This window comes from Lonchura striata, chromosome 11, assembly GCF_050655825.1.
Source record: "Lonchura striata isolate lonStrDom1 chromosome 11, ASM5065582v1, whole genome shotgun sequence".
NCBI classification, from domain to species: Eukaryota; Metazoa; Chordata; class Aves; order Passeriformes; family Estrildidae; genus Lonchura; species Lonchura striata.
In genome coordinates, this window is record NC_140713.1 from 24,866,903 (window position 1) to 24,884,285 (window position 17,383).

The window sequence follows — 17,383 nt, forward strand, 5'->3', positions numbered from 1 at the left end:
AGCTTTTTATGTCCCTCAGGAAAAACAGACCTTTACAGTGCAAGGGTTTCCTGGCACCCTCCTTTTTGGTATGTGCAAATTCAGAAATTCTGTAGTTCTGATGTCATCAGAAGAGTAAAAAAAAAAATCACTTTATTATATCTGCTTAACAGTTTTCCCTTTGTGCATGGAGCTTTGGCAATTCGACCCAGGCAAATTCATCTCAATGTAATGTCCAAAAGAGAAAATGAGGCTGATGTGTCAGAAACTGTCCCAGCCTCTCCCCCGTTGGCCCATGCTGGCTGTCCTGGTGGCACAAGTGGGGTGTTGGTCACCTGAGGGGCTGGATTATGGCAGGACATGGTGCTTTGGCCCAGCACATCTGGGAGATTCCCCACAACACTCTGCTTTTTAGAGGATGATCTAGGATTTGACCAAAATGAGGAAAACATGAGCAGTTTGTACTTCGGTAGCTGTGATCTTCTGAACGAGCTGCATTTGTGAAACTAAACGTGGCTCCTGACTGCTGGGAGGTGGCTGCTTAATCCCAGCTTCCAGGGGACTCTTTCGCCTGGAGCTGCTGGGGCTGCCCCTGGATCCCTGGAAGTGCCCAAGGCCAGGCTGGAGGGGGCTTGGAGCAACCTGGCATAGTAGAAGGTGTCCCTGCCCATGGCAGGGGGTGGAATGGAGGAGCTCTAAGGTCCCCCCAACCCAAAACACTCTGGGATTCTGTGATTCCATGTTCCTTGAACTTTGAAACATGTTTAGAGATGTAACTCCTGAGAGCAGGCTCCTGCTTAGCACCAGCACTGAAATGTTTCCCTCCCCTGTGCCCACAGAAGGTGTTTTTTCTCTTTGGCTTCTTTTCAGAAACTCCAGCCCTGTCAATGCAGTCCTCACCCTGTATCCTTGTCCTCAGGACTGGTTCCAGTCCCGGCACACTGGGATGGGTGTTGTTTCTGCTCATAGATCTTAAATTTTAAGTAGGAAACTGCGTTTTCTGCTTTTGATGAGTACCAAAGTTGTGTGTGAGCTTGTGGAGGCCCCAAGGCGGGGGCACACCACCTTGGCTGCTGTGCTGTCTCTACCTGGTGAATTTGGCTACTGCAAATCTGTCAGTGTCCTCAGCTATTTCAATTAGTTCAGTACAACATCACCATGTCACGTGGGTAGATGTAAGAAAACATCTAGCTGATTTCTGGCTTGCCTTACTGTGTGCCAGAAGTTCTTGCCAGTTGAAGAAAATTTTTTTTGTATCCTTTTATGCAAACACATCGTGTTAAAAAAGGCAAACTATAAAACATTAAAAACCCTGCAGGGTATTAAAAATACCGGTCTCAATGCACGTGTTCATTCCTTTCACTTTCTTTTTAGATCACTAGTGTTGGTACAAAATGAGCTGAGCGAAGGCAAGAATTCTAATTAGATTTAAAAAAGAAAAAATATGGCAGTTTATTTTGAGCGCATGTCTGCTTCACCAAGGCATCTCCCATTTCAGACACAGGCAGAGTGAATCATTATTACACATTTATCATCATAAAAATGCTTATTTGGACCTTTTTTTTTTTTAAGGAAAGTAAAAAAAAATTAAAAGGGCAAAGCAAAGAGCCATCTCAGAAGGGCAGTTATTGCTTGCCCTTGCTTGGGAAAAAGCCTTCCTCAATGGGATTACGTCCCCGCTCATAACCTATCAGCCGTCTGATCAGAAATTCATAATGCAGGCCATCCATTTCCAGCTCGGCGAGGGCTGCGTGATTGAATTTAAATAGGCAAATGCCAGACTTGAGCTTTGACATTCTCTCTGTCTCTCTCAATCTCTTTCCCCTGCCCTCCCCACGGTAGCCCCTTTCTTCCTCCCGCTCTTCCTCCCTTGCCTCTGCACGCCACCATTTCACAGGAGGCTGGAGCGTGTGCCGAGGAGTCAGCGGGAAATGGAGGATGGCTGTGGGGGGAGCGGAGAGGAGGGATGCGCAGCCACGGAGAAAGGTGGAGGGAACTGGACAGCAGAAAATTAGAAATTGTTGCTGTTGTGCTTGCGCTGGGACACTAAAACCTGTTTTCCAAGCCCCCCACCTTTTTTCCTAATTAAAAGAGAGATATTCCAGCAGAAATTTACCACTGTGTCCTCACCCAACCCGCGTGGTGGCTGCAAGCACAATGCTCCCCAGAAATTCTCTTTTTTCTGCATCTTTCAGAGCTGATAAGGATGAAAATGAATTCAAATCTGTGTGCTCTCACTTCCTGCGTTCCAAGGGGCAGAGATGGAAAAGGTCCCTGATGGCAGAGGGTCACTGGGCAAGGGGCCGTCCTGTCCCATGTGACCTCTGTGCACGGCCTTGGGATCTGCTGGAGATGGCACTGGGCACCATGGCCTTGGGATGACACGGGCACCGCTGGGGACACGGCAAGGACAGCAGCCAGGCTGAGCCGGTGCTTTGGAGAGGCAGAACCCGTGGGACGTGTCTGTGCCGTGTGCTGGGCTCCTGCCGTGCCCCGTGAGCCCTGTGTGCCCTGCTGAGGGACGTGTCCTCGTGCTGCCCTGCCCTGCCCTGCCCATCATGGACTTTGGGGTGTTACAATTATATTTTTATTGCTTTCTTCCCTGCTGGGCCTTTCATCCCCTCTCCAGCACAGGGATGCGGTTTCAGCCCAAATCCTTGCTGTAAATTGTGCTTCAAAACAAACATGTTAAAAGTCTCATTTCGTCCTTCAGACGGCAGAAATGCTCCAGACCCTGTGCTTGTGGCTAGCAGTACTTTACTGCCACGAAAAAGGGCAGAGAAGTATCCCGAGTGCAAGAGAGTGCTGACACTGGAATGGTTGAGTTTGACTTGATGAGGATACTCTGAGGGCATTTTTGTTGTTCTTGTGGCTTTGGATTGTTTTTTTGTTTTTTCTTTTCTTTCTACCTTAGAATGTAAAGCCACAGAAGTCTTGGCTGCATGACCTCTCTAGAAATTGAGTTTTTCTTAATTACTGATTTTTCTAGTCCAAAACTAGATATTTTCTGGGCTTCTGATCAAGAATGGCACTGAATTTGGGGTTAAAACTGTCCCATGGAGAATCAAGCCCTCCTACCCAAACATTTTGCAGAGATTAATTACAGTCATGGTAAGAAGTGATGATCTGATTCTCAGACTGAGTAATCTTCTAACTTCACCACCAAATATTTGTTTTCTTACAGAAAAGTACAAGACATCAAGGGGCAAGGAACTGATGTGACAGATCAAAGGGAATGGCTTCCCACTGCCAGAGGGCAGGATTGGGAAGGAATCCTTCTCGGTGAGGGTGGGCAGGCCCTGGCACAGATTGCCCAGAGCAGCTGTGGCTGCCCCTGGATCCCTGGAAGTGTTCGTGTTCAGGGCAGGGGATGGAATGAGAAGAGCTCTAAAGTCCCTTCCAACCCAAGCCCTTCTGTGATTCTCTGATTCTGTGATTTCTGTGTCATCTTAACCATCATTAATGGTTCTCCTATTATTATTAATAATAATAGCAACAAGAATAATTTTATTATTAATATTAATTATAATATTAGTATTATTATTACTATCTTCAGTATTCTTAAACTCTTGCCCCATGCTGTGCCTGGCACAGTCCTGTCTGTGCTCTTCAAGGAGGAATCAGTTCTTTGCCCAGCAGTCACTGCTCCCAGGTGGACCCTCCAGAGCCTCCTGACCCTTAGCCAGCTGTGGGTGTTGGAGAACTTCTGCTCTGCCCAGAACTGCCCAGTATTCTCCTTCCAGTTGCTAAAGCCTTGTTTAATTTCACCAGAGCTCAGCACTACGAACCTCTGAAGTGCTTCATGGTTCTTTGGTAACTTTCTCAAAATCCATCCTTTGAAGTAAGAACTGTGAGGATTTCTGTGTTTTCTACTTCATATTTTCCACTTTGCCATCATCCTCTCATTGTGGTTTTACATCAGAGCTATGACTTCTATGTGTTTTACTACAATTTAAAGCTGGCTATCCCAACTTTGTAACCATTTTCCTGCTCTCTTCAGCCTTCCCCACTCACGTCTTGCTGCCCACAGCTTCTGGTTTATTTTACTCATTACCTATTGCCATTTGTCATCTGGGTTTTCTGTTTTAATTGCTGACTTCATATTACTGATAAACCGAGACTCCCTTCAGCTGAAGTTGTCACCTTTCTTCATTGTCCAGTTGTCTTTTTAGACATTTAATATGTTTCTTTTGTGGTTTGGGTTGTTTCCCCCCTAAATCCCTCCTTACGATCGGTTTTCAGTGCTTTTTTTAGCTTTAGGAAATACCATGTCCATGTACTTTGGAACTGTGATCGGCATAAGCAGGTTAAATAAAAGGTGAAAGTTCCTGAAGCCCTGGCTTTAGACTTCCAGATGGGAATTATTTGGTGCTAAACCATGTGTCCTTTATTCTGTGTGCCTTCTGTAAAAACTCATTTTCCTTTCTGAGTAGCTTATCCTAAATTTAGGGTAGAAAAGGAGGGTGTAAAACTAGTAAGGAAACTGTAATTTCAGATCTGAATTTAACAATGAAATGCAGAGTAGAAAAATGTGGAGAGACTCATTTAAATTGAAATAATTAAATTTTGTTAATTCAAAATCTTATTTGAGAATCCAGCTGTTTTTGTCTCCTGCTGAGAGATTGAGCTGGCAATATCAACTAGAGAATGGTGACATTTGGGATAATTCCTTCCCAGAGGCATTGCAGAGAGCGAAGCCAGTGGTGATGGTGGGATTGGAATCACAAACAGAGTTTTTGATCGACTGAGTGAGAGATGAGCTTAGCTCACCTGGCAAAATCCATAGTTCTGCTGAAAACCAGCTGAGGTTTTTAATTCTTCTGAAGGAAAAACTCTTAAGTCTAATTAAGTTATAATTAGCTGGAGCCATTTGAGCTGTTCTTCCTCCAAGATCACCGCTCCCAAACCGCGGTGGTGGGTTTGGCTGCAGAGGTCGCAGCCCGCGGTGACGGGGCCGTGGCGCGGGAGCCCCGCCGGAGCTGGCGCAGATCTCCGCTCCAAGGACGGGGAGCCACTGAGGGCCGGCTGGGCTGGGCTGGGCTGCTTCAGATAATGAACACCAGCGTGCCCTGGGTAGGGCTGCGCCTGCACTGCCTTATTTTGGAGTACATTTTCTTTGTGTACATTTCCACGTCTTTGTATAAAAACTGCCTGCGCCATATGCCACGACTTAGGAGATTAAATCTAAACTGTGCAGCAGAACGTCTGTGCCGCGTGTATAGTTTGTGGTTTTTGTTAAAGTCACAGTGCCAACACCCCCTGTATTTACAATTCCAGGAATAATCATGGAGTTAGTAGGAATATCTATTTCATCGTGCATGAGACTTGTCAGCTGGCACTTACATGAGTAAGCTGCTGGTAAAGGGAATGGGCTTTGTGCTTTCTTGTTTAAAGATGTGGCACAAGAGTTGCAGATAATATTTAATTGACTGTGTTCTTACAGTGCATTTCTTGATCCCTCTGGAAGAGATTTTGTTTATTCCCAGTGTCATACATATCCAGTCCCTGGCAGAGGGAGGTGAGGAGCAAGCTTGAGACAGAAGCATGTAGATTCAGTTTCATGGCTTCATACTCCAAATTTTCACCCAGATAATTTTACAGTTTTTTATTTCTTTCACTTTTATTTTGTTATTTTTCAATTGGATGCACGTCTCTCCAAAAATGTCTGGTTTAGGAGCACAAAGGCTATTGAGCTTCAGAAGGTGTTGAGCTGCTCAGGCCCTGTTGATGCAGGAAGGTTACACTTCCAGTGTACCAGTACCAGTTCTTCTCATGATCACTCCATCCAGAATAATTGACTTTTTGGGCTTAGCTTAACTTCTCCAAACCACTGGCTCTTTAACTATAGTCTCTAGAATTCCATTAAACAGTAAAATTTATGAATGAGTCAGCTCTGTGTGGTTGTGCAAGGTGACTCGAAGGAATTCCACTAATGGCAGTGGTTTCTTGGTCCTAACTTTAAGAACCATTAAATGAAATAAAGATGTTCTTATTCCAAAATAAAGGCATTTGGGGAATTACAACTGGGCATGTTTAAAGTTCATGCTTTGGTTTTTATTAATGTAGGCCCCAACTCATTAAGGAAATCCAATCAAACTTACTCTGCACCTCTTACAGTGCAGAGCCCACACCCTTTAAGAAACAAGAATGACGTGAATATCAAGGTGATATAGAATATTTTGGATCTTAATTTTGAAAGATAGCCACACTAATTCAATTTCTTAATAGTTAAATTGCAATATTGACTATATTATTCTGAAATTCTTAAGCAACAGTAACAAAAATGTAGTGCCATTGTTCTGCATCAACTGACCATTGAGGGAGATGAGATTCTATTTTTTATTGATGTCCAGAAACCAAATTATTGTGCTTATGACAGCTCAGAGTTGTAGCATGATCCATAACAAAAAAGCTGAATATTTTGAATTTTCCCCTAACAACAAAGTCTTTTAGACACTGAAATATCTTCCCAGAATAGGCCTCAAAAAGAGCAAATTTCATCACTGAGTCAAACTCAGCATCTTCCTCCATATCACTCTCAGTCGTAGTCAGGTTTGGGGATTTATTTAATGATTTGTAGGCTTCCTTTTGTGTCCTTCGGTGGGAGTCATGGTCTTCTCCAGGACCTTCTCAATTCCATGCAGAACTGCCAGCTGCTCATGGAAAAGCCTCTTGTAAGGCAGAGGATTCTCCTGAACCAGGTGGTGCAGGCACTGAAACACCCCGGGGCTTTGCTGTTCTCACCTCCTCCGGTCCCATTGCAGAGCTTCCCCCAGGACCAGCTGCATTTGAGAGAAGCTCTCTGCAGCTCTCACTCCTAATTCCGTTCTCTGCGGGGTTGAAATCCCAGTTGTGATCTCTGCTTTCCTGCTCTGTTTTCCACACGGATGCAGCACTGCTGGCTGTAAGTGGAGAGGAGGAAGCATTTCCCTGATCACCGCCCTGGACTGCTGCCTGGGTGTTTTTCTGCGTAGATGGTTTTGGCAGCGTTCAGATGACTGAAAATGGAGACCCTGCCTTTCTGTGGCTGCAGTGTAGTCCTGCACATGCCACCACATTCTTATTCTTAGCACTCTAAAAGCACCGAGACACCACAACCCGGATCAGGGTTTCACTACACAGACACCTGAACTCGCTTAACCGACCGTGAGTGTTTGCAAGGAGTGAGCCAAGCTCACTGGGCTGTGAGGAGCTAAAATTCCACTCCCTCTCTTGTGGAGTTCTAGTTTAAATAGCTACAGCAGATGAGACTTGGGGAAAATCACTGCCTCATGCTGCAGAAGGAACCTTTGAGGAGCCATCCATAGCCCAGGAGGCAGCAGGTGGCATGTCCAGGGCTGGAACCATACTTTCACCACACAGACCTTGGCCTTCTGTACCAGTTCAGCACTGAAACCAGAATGAACAAAAAACCCAAACCCCCTCAGAACATGCAGGGGCTTCATATTTAAATATTAGGTTTTGGGTGCTAAAAGCTTTGCGAGCTGCTTTTCAGTAACTGAGAATGATATGGCTTAGAAATTGAGCAGGTGAGTCCTGTTCTGTACTAAGAAGTTGTTTTTTTCTGTTTCCCAAAATAAATCCTTAAAGTGCACCTGCATATTTGTTATGGATATAATAAAGTTACGGGACTAGTTGCAGAATTTTCTGTCATTTGCAGCTGTTTTACGTGGCTGTGGGTTGCTGGGATATTTGGGAGCAGGGGAGGGCAGAACCAGAGTTCTGGCAGAAGGCTGAGGGAGTCCAGGGCAGCATGGGGCTGTTGGCTCAGTGCCTCCTACCCATTGTGGTCCTGCCTGTTGGGGCTCTGTGGATGGGCACATCATGGAATTACAGATTTAGGAATGGGAATGTGTTTATTCGGGATGTACTGATGACAGGAGCAGAATTCAGTGGCAGGTGACAGCCAGCACTTGCACCTTCTCTCTGCCCAGTACCAAACCATACAGACAATGTGGTCTCACAGCCAACAATTCCAAGTGTGTTAGACACTACAAAGGCAGGAGAAGCAGATTTTAGATTAACAGCATATGAATGAAATGATTCCTGCTGGAGAGTAGATCTACATTAGATGCTAGAAAAAAATTCTTCCCTGTGAGGGAGGTGAGGCCCTGGCACAGGTGCCCAGAGCAGCTGTGGCTGCCCCTGGATCCTTGGCAGTGCCCAGCGCCAGGCTGGACGGGGCTTGGAGCAGCCTGGGATAGTGGAAGGTGTTCCTGCCCATGGCAGGGGGTGGGATAGGATGATCTTTAAGGTATGTTCCACCCCAAAACAATTTGTGATTATAACTAAGATAATTATAATCCAGAGAATCCAAAATGGCAAGAGAATCCTTGAAGAGTTTGAAGAAGTGAGGCAGGTAAACACCACAGGGCCTTATGTGCGCAGGGAATAATCTGGGCTGTTGTTTCTGTAAGTGTGGTTTTGATGTCCATTCAGGAGGACATTGCTGTGAGAGCTGCAGGGGATTAGAAACCCTCCAATCCACCCTCTCTTCTCTGGCAGCCTGATTTTTCCTGGCTTTCTAAGGAGAAATAGTACTTTATATGGGATCAGCTGATAGAACTAAAAAAAATGGGCATGAGATCAGAGTTTGGCAATCAGCTCTGAAAATTGTATTCTTAAATCCAGTAGTGTTGTCACGGTTCAAATACTCTTGTTACTTAAGCTTTACCACCTGAAGGCTGAGCACAAGAGCTGCTTAACACAGTCCTGCGAGTCTCCACACCTTTGATTTTACCCTAAAACATTTGGATAGTCCAGCTGAAATGTGGAGCATCATGTTTTTTGCTGTTATTATTCCTTATAGGAGGACTAGGATTTAAAAACGTATGTTTGCAAAAATGATCAGATACAATGTAGGCAAGTTCAGCCATGTAATTAAAAATGTGTTGATAAAAGTTTCTTCAGTCTTTGGGGACAGAGGAGTTGGAAGTATCTGTATGTTCAGATGCTGATAGGACCTGTTTGGCTACTTTGGATGATTCACGAAATCAGGATGCCATAAGGGGAATGACTGGGATGGGGCAGCGAGGCTTCTGCTTTGTTTCTACCTCTGTCAGTATCAGCTTTAATTCCTTGTTTATATTTGGTGCTTTCAAAAGCCTAGATTTAGGCTTAGCTGGCTGTTGCCCCTTGCTCTAAAGCTTTTCGTTTGGGATTTGTTCCCACCACGCTTAGTAAATATTTCAGCCTGCCCTGTGCACTGATGTCACTGACCCTGGCTGGTTGTGGTGGGGACAGGATGGTTTGGGACAGAAGCACTGGACATGTTCACACTGGCACCTGTTCAAGGTGCTGTGGGGCATGCTGGCTCTCCCAGAGAGAGCTTGGTGTGCTCTGAGGGTCTCCTTTCAAACCCCACCTCTGATCCATGAGAGTTCAGTACTATTTGTATGTAATTTGCATTGTTTCAGTGTGCAGTGGCAGTTACATCGAGCTCATGGAATTTCCTTCACTGTTTCCCACTGTCTTCCCAGCGGCTGCTCACATTAACCTTTGGCAAGGATGTCTCTGAACGTGCAGGACAGCTCAAGAATTGCTGTGGCTCTCATCTGCTCTTAGGAATTCTCTCAAATCCCTCCAGTAGCTGATTTTGTGAATCTCTGACCATAAACCACCCACCCCGTCAGCTCAGCTTCATGGAAGCCACCCTTGGCTCGGCCAATTGCCGAGCTCAATCCTGTTCTGTTTTTACCTTGAGGATGTTATTTATCATTGATCCCCATTCTCAGCAGTGTCGCCCATGTGCACTTAGCTGCTTTGCTGCAGAAAATTAATAATACTTGAGTCCCAATTCTGGTAGGAGCTCCCCTGGCAGCAGTGGCTGCAGGCTCTGCCTGTGCCCTGCTGGTGCCAGGTGGGTTCTGCAGGCCCTCAGGTCAAGCTGAAAATGCCTGTCCATAAAAACTGACTCAGAGAAGGCAAACACATCTGAAAGGGCAGCTCAGCTCAGTTTCTGTGAAATGGGACCTCTCAGGTGCCAGTGTACATCATGGGGTTGGTGTGTGTCTGCCCAGCAGGGACCTGGCGAGGACCCTCTCTGGGGAGTCTCACCTGTTATCCTGGGAGTGTTGGGGGAGTCGGCTCAGAGGGTGGAGGGTGTGTGCTGGAGGAGCAGTGGGAGCGGGGATCCAGACAAAGTAGATTTTTCCACTGTGTTCATCTTTACCCCAAAATACCCAATGTCTCTATTTACAGAAGACAGAATCTGGAATGATTTCAGGTATTCTGACACCCTTTCACGTGGCCCTGCTGAGGATGGCCCCACAATGCAGCAGGTCCTTTTGTGTTTCCATCATGCAGTCCCTGTTATCCACCATGCTGGGTGTTTTCAGCTCTGCTCACATCTGATGTAAATGTGGAGCAGTGCTACTGGAAACGTTTGGGGCAGGGCTTGTCCCACAAGGCCTCAGCCTGATCTTAACTGTTTCACACCTTTCCTTTTTTTCTGACCATTTGCCATAGCGGGGGAAAAAAGATTCTTTTTTATTTTTCTAAACCAGATTTTATTCAAATAATAAATAACAACCTATTAACCCAGCATGCTTTAATGCTCCAAATCTGAATCTAAAGACTAGAGAGAGCACAAACATACCATTAAAAGAGTGTGCGCGGTTCTTCCTCCTGCCCAGCCTCTCCCCCATCGCGCACGCAAGCTGTCTCTTTAATAATGCAAAGGAGCAGTAAATTTCAAGCTGAGGATGGGCAATAACAAGGAGAGTTATTTCCACAATGCCCCAGTGTCAGCCCCTGGCTTAGGCGCACACCTTATTAGTTCTAACAGGCTGGTTAGCATCGGGTCACCTCTGCGGCTCCGCTCCCCGCAGGGTCACCCGGCTCCAGGCGGCATTTGGGGAGGGGGAAGGGAGGCGAGATTTACCGATTCTCTTCTCACCCGGCATTTTTAGCACTGGTTATTTTTATTTACACACCCCGCCCCCCTTCCCCTTTTACTCCTTGCCTTTCTCTTGCCCCCTCTCCCACCCGAAACCTGTGTAAATCCTGGTGGTGGGCAAACCCCTCCCCGGTGAGTGTGGATAGAGAGACTCCTTGGAATGGGGGGCTCCTCTGCTGCTCTTCAGAAGAGAAATAATTCAAATTAATCAGCCTGGGCGTGTGTATGGACAAATAACAACATCCATAAGCCAGTGTTGATGAAAGCAAGCCCAAGGTGGTTGCACTCCCGCATAAGGATGATGGTAGCATGTCTGCAGTGAACACGTGTGTGTGTGTGTGCGTGTGCGTGTGCGTGTGCATGTGTGTGTGTGTGAGAGAGAGCGAGGCAGAGAGATGGGCGATGCCTCACTCCTCTCTCACTTTCTCGGGGCCACAGCAATTGTCTGTAGGATGGCTCTTTAAAGTGAGCTAACCCAGGGATGTGTTAAAAGGAATGTTCATTTTTTCCCTAACTGGAAGGTAGGAGAAGCTGCCCATTATGGAAATCACAGGCGGCTGTGGCCCTCTCCCGGCCCCCTCCCCCACCCGCCAGCTCCCATCCAAAAATGAATGCAAAGAAATACTATTAGGCTGTCTGGTTATGTATTTTTTATGAGGCCATACAAGACACTGCCTGACCTCGTCCAGCTCATGTTATAACCACATTGAAGATGCTTTTCATTTGGGTTCTGCTTTTCAGCCTGGGTGACCTCTATTAAATAAAAAAAAAAAAAGAAAAAAATGGCCTAATATGTGACCCCTGGGACGAGTCGCTTCAAGGATTACATTTAATTCATATGATAATATTGAAATATAATGTTTCTGTGTCTAATGTTTTGGATGTTTTTCTTTCTTCTTTATTTCGGGAATCCTTTGAGTCTTGTTGAGGATTTTTTTTCCTTTTTCTTTTTGGAGGGGAGAGAACAAGTAACTCATGCTTGGTGCACAGATCCTTAAAAATCATATCTTTTTTCTCTCTTGGAAAGCCAGTGTGAACACAGCAGCCTGCTCTTTCCCTTGCTTTGAATGAGAAGAGGAGAAACAAAGGCAGGGAAATTATTTTTTGTAAGAAAACGTGTCTGGCTCATCAAAATCCAGCCCCAGCTTTCTTTTGGCGTTTGCTTACCCGGTTGATCAGGAGTGACCTGCTTTCCTGGCCGGGGGGGCAGGGGCAGAGCCCCCTCTACTCCTTGCTTGCCTCCAGCTCCCATTGTCTGCCTCGGCCCTGCCGCTGCCCTCGCACACGGAGCTGGGGCACGGACACCCCGCTCTGCGCCCGCCCGGGCTGGAGCGTCCCAGCCTGTCGGACACACAACGCCTATTCCAGGCCGTGTAACTTCTCCATAAAAATCTACTCCGGGGCGAAACACGACTTGCGACGCTTCAGCTTAGGAGCACATTTGCTTTTGACAATTGCGAAATTAAATTTGACTCTTTCCTAAATATTCTGCGTATGAAAAAACATTCAAGGAAGTGCATTTTCACCCTCCTGTCCTCGCGCTAAAATCATGTTGCCAGGTGTAGGGGGAATTCAGCCATCAGTCAGCAATCCAAGCCGAGACCTTGCACTGGGAAGCAACGAAGCCCTTAATCATTCCCGGTAATGACACGTTTGAAAAAAAGTGCCACACGTGTGCACCGTGTATTTTCAGCAAACATCTAATGCGAGGGTGTGAAGCAGGGGCTGCGGTGCACGGTGTGTTGTGCAAGGGCTTCCCTCCCCTCTTCCTCCTCCTCCTCCTGCTCCAGCCTGGCTGTGCTGCCCCGCTCACAAAAGCCTGTCCTTAGAACAATAGGCCTGTGCTCCTGGACACCCGTCCCGCACACGCGATGCCGCTTCTGTGGCGTTTGCGAGGGGATACACAACCCTGATTAGTATTTTTTTTTCCTTTTTCCCCACTGTGAGCTGTGAAATAGTAAAATGAATTTGTGCCAAAATAGCCCCGGAACAGCGCTCGGGTTGAAATAGTGCAGGTCGGTGCCGCGTGGTTACGGCTGACCCTGGGTCCCGGCCGTCGTGGGACTCTCGACGCGCCCCATAAATGCTCGGCCTCCCGGGGCCTCGGGCAGGTGAGGGCTCAAAACTCCCAGCCCCGTTGCGTTTATTCCTGTCATAGGCTGAACCTCGACAGTTTTTGGCAAAACCTAATTAGCGCCAGGTCTGGGGCCTGCGTTACGTGTATATGTGCGGCAGCGTTTCGTGCACGATATTAAAAAAAATATCCAGGCTTTGGGTTGCCTTTTGTAAGGCATGGAGCTGTGACCCTCCCTCCGCTGCTCCCTCCCCCCGGAGCCCCAGACTTCGCCGTGCCCTGGCTGCGAGCTTACATGGAGTTGTCTTTTTTTATTTTTTTTATAAACCCAGTCACAACACGGGAAGAGGAGGAGGAGGAGGAGGAAGAGAGAGAAAGACAGAACTAAAAACCCTTGAAGGATGGCTCTCCAAAATTGCTGGCGGAACCACGGGGAATCCCTGGGAGCACGGGAGCGGAGGTAAGGCAGCCCGCGCCCACCCTCCTGCCGGCCCCCCGCGCCCTCGCTTTTGGGCTGGGAGCGCGGCTTGCGGGGAGCGGGAGGGAAGGTGGAGGTGGAGGTGGGAGGTGGGTGGGTGGTGGGTGGTGGGTGGAGGAGACACCTTCGCCTCGCGCTGCTTAAGTGGGCGCGGCGCTGATGTGAATATGCAAATGGGCGGCCGGGCGCGTCACACGTGCGGCTGCTCCCCCTCCCCTCGCTCCCCTCCCTCGCTCGGTCCTTTCCCACCCGGGGCTCGGGGGGGACTTGGGGACATGGGGGGCACCCGCCCCGTCCCGCCCGTCCCGTCGCACTCGTCCGTCCCGCCCAGGCAGCGGCGGAGGTGCGAGGCCGGGATGGGAGCGGGGGTGACCCCGACACGCGGGGAACGGCCGCGATCGCTGCCGGGGGGCGCGGAGGAGGGGGGTGGCTCCCCCCGCGTCGCTGATTGATGTCAGGGGCCAACAGGATCCGGCTTTCCTGGCGATGATGATGGTGATGGTGATTGCGATGATTACACTCATCATTAGTGGGAATTTGAATTTTGCTATGGTCAAGGCTGGGCGGGGGCACGACCCTCGCGACCGGGAACTTAAGGAAAGAAAAGACGGGATTCGGAAAATGATTAATTTATGCACTGGAAGGGTCGAGTTACAAAGGTTTTCATGCAGCCCTGTTTTATTGCGAGTATACGCCGAGATCGGCAAAAAGATGGGAAAGGCGTTTTTGTTATTAAAGGAAAATCCTTTATTGGAGGGATGATTTAGAAATTTACAGTCAATGGAATTTAATTTTATCCTTTGCCTTTTGCTTTATCCACATTTTAATAAAAGAGCCACGTAGAATAAGAGTAGCCAGGTGATTGCTGAACAAAGCAGATCTCCAGTCTGAACAGGATTTAAAATCAGTGCCTGCACTCCCCGTGCCCGGCGGGGCTGCAGGTGGCACCCCCGGCTGTGCGTCCGGGCTGGGGGACCCTGCCGTGACGACACACACCTTAATGCAAAATTAATATTTCATGTGCAGGAGGCACAAACTTTGTGGTACATTTTTCCCTCTCTTCTGTTTGCCTACTTGGTGATTTGGGTACGCCTGATCACGTCTCAGGTTTTTATGTGGTTATTCCATGCAGAGCGCGATTTTCAGGGAGTGGAGTGCTGCTGGGGATGTCTGCCAGCACCCCGAGGTGGCAGTGACCATGTGTGGTTCTGCAGAACATCACTGGCATTAATTCAATGGGAAAGAAACCAAATGCAAATCAACTCCATTAGTTTTTCTTAGGTTCTACCAGGGACTTTAAAAGGATCTACTAATGGGATAACCGTATTCACTAGATTGATAAATAAATAGAAAATCCCTAATTCTTTTGAGGCGTGGGGCTGGAAGCAGCAGATGGAAGTGACTCCAGGGTAACTGAATAAAACCCGTGCTGATAGTGTCTGATTGATCATAGTGTAGCGCACTAAGAGACAAGGAGTCAGCTGAGGGGAGAAGAAGGAAAAGGTGAGAGATGGAGCAGGAGAGAAGTGTAACCCAGCTCCAGCAGGACAAACCACCTGCCTGTGTGCCCTGCGCTCCAAAGCGTGCCCAGTGTCCCACACGGCTCTGCCACCCAAATGCCACCAAAGCTGGCCTCCAGCTGTCAGACGGCCCGGCTGGCCAGTGTGGGGTTTTCTCGCATTATGCCGCTCTCTGTGCTTGCCCTCGCTGTGGCAGGCGTGTCCTGGCTGCACCGCACGCCGGGGTGCACCTGGCACAGCCGAGGGCACCGTGCCCGGGGCAGCGCGGCTGCCAAGGGGCAGCGCGGGCAGGCCTTGGAGGACACGGCAGGGCAGCGCTGGCTCGGGGCCCTTTGGGTGCCCGGCCCCGGGCCCGCACCTGCAGCCGTGCGCGCACACGATTCCCCGCGCTCGCTCCGCTGTGCCAATAAAGAAGAAAGGCAGGGATGAGGATTGTTGCTATTGATCTGCCCAAGGGGATCATTAGGCATCAGTATCAATCTACAAATCAGTGGGCCTGTGTTACTTGCTTGGGCAGTCATTGCCAATTTGTTCCTATTAGATGGCCGAGCCCGGAGGTGTTTGATGAGCAGATTGGGTCTTTATCTCGGCGCTGGAGAGCAGGCGGGCGTGGGGAGATGCCGCAGCTTTGCAAGATTGCTGCTGTTTGTTTGTTTTCTTCTGCTGAAACCCTTTGCATTTCTCTGTACAGAATTTTGTAAGGGCTGAATGTGTTTCTGCTTTATGGATGGTTTTTCATATCATCAGATTAAACATATTGAGAGTTTAGGAGAAACTATTTTAAAATAATCCTCTCGCTTTTATTCGGTCTGTTTACCAGCAGCACTCCCTATAAAAATACATATTCATGCCAGATTCTTTTGTTATCCTTTCCAGGTCAGACCCAACATTAGGAACGCAAACAATTTTGGTTTTGATATCCCAGTGCCCATTCCTTGGGATTTATTGAGTTGTGCTTAGTGAGATGATTGCTTTCACAGTATTCCCCTCTGTGATTTAATTACTTAGGCCAAAAAATTAAAGCTTGCAGATAATATTTTATTTTCAAAGTGTTTTTATGTGGAGGGCAGCCCCAGGGGTTAGAGGCCCCTTGGACACAGCCCTGCTCTGTGCGGCACCTTCCAGAGCTGTCTCCCTCATCTGCATATTCGCAAATAAGAAAAATGTTTATTACTATGCAAAATGAATAACAAATTTATACCATAACAGGAGAATGGAAATTAATGGCAAAAAAAGGGATCAAACCAGTTCACATGAATGATCTGATCCGACATCAATGCTGTGTTATTTAATGCAAACCTTGATTCTGACTGTTCCATCTCACTCCTCACACGAGCATCGCACAGTTTAAACATCTGTCCAGCCGTTAAAGACCCTATTGATGCTGTGTTATTGGATTTCTAATTTCCAGGTTTTGTCAGGGGGTTTAACAGACTATATGAGTGTTTATAATTTCTAATGAGTTTAATCTCTAATTTGCCTCTATTACCTGGGACTGCCAAATCCCTTTCTCAGCACTTGGTCTGTGAAAATTCAAAATACAGAAATACAAGGTTTCTAAAGAACTCGAAATATTTGTCATATCTTTTATATACAAATATGTGTGCAGTAAACAGAACTATACATTCTTATTCTCTTTGAAGATCAAGCTTGATTTTAATCCTGCCTATCTGCTGCAATCACAATATATTACCTAAACCCAAGTTTCTTTGAGGACTTTTTGGATAGATGTCACTATTTCACTGGAGATAAAATAGGGTGTGTTTTAGGATACCACATTATTGCTGCCTGATTAGTATTTGATCAAATCCTATCTGTTTTTTTGTCCCTGAGACAATCCAGCTCCTCCACATCCGGAGGCGAATTCGCCTCATTCTGTCTGACAAGTGTTTTGTTGGGGAGCAGCGGATCAGATCCGTGTAAACACGCGGCTGGGGCGGCAGCCCCGCACTTTTAATTTATCATAAACTCCACAGAACTCATTAGCTTTCATCTTTACATCGCACGTATAGAAATGAATTCTGAGCTCACTCGGGGAGGCTTTTTTCTGTGGAGTTTGCTGTACAAATATTTATGGACCTTTTCCTTTGTAGTAGAGATTCCAGTGGCAACAGCTATCACACGACGAACAGCAGCTTGCGACTTAGGGAAGAGGTTGCCAAAAGCTGTTGTTTATCTAGTTGTGTGGCATTTTGTCTTGAAATTTGTTTTGCTACTATTTGCAAAAAATGCAGGGCTCTCTTGGGAGGAGAAATCGGGATTTTTTGCCTATACTCCAGAAAAAAAAAAAAAAGGGAAAAAAGCCTCCCAGAAAATGAAATCTTAAGTGTGTTTGTATGTACGAACATAACTTTATAATCAGCATATTCTGAGGATTTTCAGAGCAGGAGGCTGCTCGCTGCCCATTCACAAAACACACATATGGTGATTTTATG

General features: G+C 47.2%; 1 long non-coding RNA gene across 1 annotated transcript in view; it reads left to right on the plus strand.

Moving 5' to 3' along the window:
- Positions 1 to 17,383, plus strand: part of LOC144247072 (uncharacterized) — a 278,729-nt gene that overhangs the window by 56,672 nt on the left and 204,674 nt on the right. Inside the window, exon 2 of the long non-coding RNA XR_014957769.1 lies at positions 13,283 to 13,410. This is a non-coding gene — a long non-coding RNA (uncharacterized LOC144247072). The remainder of the gene's footprint in view (positions 1 to 13,282; positions 13,411 to 17,383) is intronic.